Consider the following 3,555-nt stretch of genomic DNA (forward strand, 5'->3'; position numbering starts at 1 on the left):
ATTGTGGCGTGACTTGGATTCATTACATCAGTGGAAGAGCCATAATTTGTCTGAAGTGAGGAAGAGATGGGTCATTGGAGATCAGGTAGGAGGTGAGGCTGTCGTGGGTCATGTAGCATTCATTGTGTTAGTAGGGGCTGATGGCAGGTAGTGAAAGCAAGTACAACCAGTCAGTTTCTTTTTGGGAGACGTGTGCGACTACCGTTTGTGTGGGTCCTTTTGTTCAGTAATCGGTGAGGAGTCCAATGTTGCGGGTAGTGGACATACAAGTGGGACCAGGGAGTTTTCGACTTCGTCCGAGAAACATCATATAGTAGCAGGAAGAATTGAAGTAGGTGTATCACTTGGGATTCATGTGTAGGATGCGAGGGAATTCCATCCTAGGGATGATTGGTCCCGTCGTGGGCATGCCCGGTATTCCAGCCTGAGGCTGACTCGGCCAGGCATGAGTGTTCGTGTTTCAGTGGATTGATTTTGTATGATGTTGTGGGACAATTTTCCTATCAACACAAAGGGTTTGCCTCAGGAAGAGGGAAAGTTGGGTTTCACGGAAGGGGTGGAGGTTCTACGGAGAGAAAGGAGTGGAGGTTCTACGGAACAAGGAGGTACCTTTGGAAAAGATATGGTGGGAGCCCCAATGAAGGTCTGAGTCGACGTGGGGGTCGAAGGTAGAGATGTGATATGTGCATAATTAGTTAATTATTTAGCATATATTCTTAGTTATTTTTGATTAATTATGTGAATAATGTGGACAAAAGGTACTTAAAATGTTGTGAATTGTGTTTTCAGTCCAAAAGATATGCTTGGAAGCAAAAAAGGAGAAAAGGAAAGCAATTGAAGATTAAAGAGTGAAAGAAGATATACTCGGCGAATAGATCCACCCTACTCGGCAAGTACACGAGGATATTCCAGAAGATAAATACGACTGCTGATTCAAGACGGATAAGTATGGATCTACTCGGCGAGTTGATTCTGCTACTCGCCGAGTACACCCTGTTTTGGGATATCTATAAAAGATGAATCCTTATCTCATGGGAAGGAACCCCTGGCGATTTTTGAAGGATTAGCTGTGACTAAGAGATTCAGAAGGCGTTAAGGAACCCTAGGCTTCAAGAGTTGGAAGAATTCAAGCAATTAGGTTAATTCTACCACTTAGACTTAGGAATTGAACATGTTTGCTTTAGTAAACTTTGTTTTTATGTTTGTTTCTACTACAATTATGAGCTAAATTCGTTTTTGTTTCTGTTTGGGGAATACCAAAGAAATCCTATGGTTTAGTTATTGATTTTTGCTTAATTGTCTATTGGTGAATTATTAAATTAAGTTTGTTAAAGAACCTTATGTATTAATCACTACTATTTTCTGTTAATTGGAAGGCAATTAGGTTGCATGAACATCACTTAATTGTTAACCTCATATGTCTATGTGAATGCTAAACCATATGCTTAGAAGTAATGATTATGAAACTAAGATTAATAAGAAAATAGGAAGATTAATGTGTGAGCTTGTTTGAGAAACCATCAACAAGAGGTTAATTGAATTAATGACTTAATTAACCATTACAAATCTTATTTAATCCAAATAATTAATCTAGGGAATTAATTAGTTTAAACACTTGATCAACGCTTAAATTAGTTAATTGTCTAAGGGTTAGGAGTAATGAATATGAACCTAACTATTATAGTTGGTAACCAATAACAATTAATCCACCTTAACTTAAATAACCATAGGAGTGAATTGGTTGAACCTAAATAGAAACATCTTTATCAAATTTGGTGAATAGTTGTTACTTTAGTTAATTAGTTAATTTAGTTTGTCTAAGTTTCTAGTCTTGCAAAACTAGAGAAAAACCCTTTACTTTTATTATTTGTTTTAGTTAAAATTAGTTATTAGTTTAATTATCCGTTCCCTGAGTTCGATACCTCACTTATCAATCTATACCACTTAAAGACAGGTTCACTGCCTTTGTGTGCTCAAATTATTAATAAAAAGTAGGGATAAAACTAGTTGAATTTACACACATCAAGTTTTTGGCGCCGTTGCCGGGGAACGGTTCTAAAAAACTAAGCTAATTCCTAATTTTTTCGATCCTTTGTGTGAGTTTACTTGCATAAAGTTCATTTATTGCAATTTAGTAACTGGTAATTAGGTTTTAGTATCTATTTTAGTTAGTTTAAAACTTAGAATTTTTTTTTGAAATATCACTGATACTCGCCGAGTGCAATCGCACCTACTCGGCGAGTAGCAGTTTAGTCAGCAATTTTTTTATTTTTTTTATTTTTACAATCTTTTTGTTCTTTTTACGTTTTTTTTATTTGATTGATTTCAGGACTTTCATGACCAGAGGAGCAAACACACCACTGGTACCCCCGTTTGAAGACCCCGAATCCGCATTGAAAAGAAACAAAGGGAAGGACGTGGAGAGTTCAAGCACACCAAAGAAATCACCATTGTCCAACTTGAAGACTGTTTTTGGGAAAAAGAAGACCATCAAATCAGGAGCTTCTAGCGCTTCTTTGATAATTGAGGAGCCAATTCAAGAAGATATTGGATACGAGACCGAGGAAGAAGAGGAGGCAAGGTACGACCAAGAAACCGAATCGGAGGAAGAGTTAGCGTTCACTATGGCTAACATTGATGAAATCCCCATGGGAGAATGGAAGAAGAGGATGCGCGACGACCATGGCCCAGGACTTGTGCAACCCGCAATTCCCACGACTGCCACCTTCGAGCTAAAAGGTCATATCCTAGCTTCACTCAAGGAAATACCTTTCTATGGGAAAGATCATGAAGATGCCTACAAACATTTGGATGAAGTAAATGATGTTGCTGATTACTTGAACATTCCAAATGTAACCCGCGAAACTCAACTACTTCGTATGCTTCCGGTAACCTTCAAGGGTGCTGCTAAAGACTGGCTCAAGTCACTTCCCCCCGGATCAGTCACTACTTGGGCCAGAATGAAGGAAGAATTTATTGATCACTTTTGCCCACCATCCAAGATAACCAAACTGAAGAAGGCTATTGCAAACTTTGAACAACAAGCTGGAGAGTCTTTATATGAAGCATGGGAGAGGTACAAAAGTCTGCTAAGAAATTGCCCACACCATGATCTAAACAGCCAGCAAGAAGTTTCCATCTTCTATGATGGAGTCAATGTCACGACCCGGCAGTTGCTAGACTCACAAGGCCCATTTACAAAGAAGCCACCCCCGGTGATTAAAGAATTGATTGAAGAATTCTCTAAACACTCTAGAGAATACCACAACCCTAGGAATGATGTCACGAGGGGAGCCGCGTACGCTGCTAGTGAAGATTTATCCGCGGTCATGGCCATGTTAAAAACCATGGATAGGAGAATGGACAAAATGGATCAAACTATCCATGCTATACGGGTGGGTTGTGAAAACTGCAATGGACCTCACCTCACTAGAGATTGCGATTTGGATGAGAATGGCAACAAAAAGGCACAAGCATGTTATTCGAGCGGTGACCGGTATGATGAGGATTGGCGCAAACAAAAGAAAGAGTGGCTGCCTTACGAAGAGTACAAGA

The 3,555-nt window shown here is 39.3% G+C and overlaps 1 non-coding gene across 1 annotated transcript; it reads right to left on the reverse strand.

Moving 5' to 3' along the window:
- Nucleotides 1-3,008: 3,008 nt before the first annotated feature.
- LOC145038145 (small nucleolar RNA R71) lies at nt 3,009-3,115 on the reverse strand. Its single transcript, XR_013679210.1, has one exon. It is a non-coding gene; the product is annotated as a small nucleolar RNA R71 (small nucleolar RNA).
- Nucleotides 3,116-3,555: the final 440 nt, after the last annotated feature.

The sequence above is a fragment of the Lactuca saligna genome, chromosome 3, assembly GCF_052625555.1.
Source record: "Lactuca saligna cultivar CGN05327 chromosome 3, ASM5262555v1, whole genome shotgun sequence".
NCBI classification, from domain to species: Eukaryota; Viridiplantae; Streptophyta; class Magnoliopsida; order Asterales; family Asteraceae; genus Lactuca; species Lactuca saligna.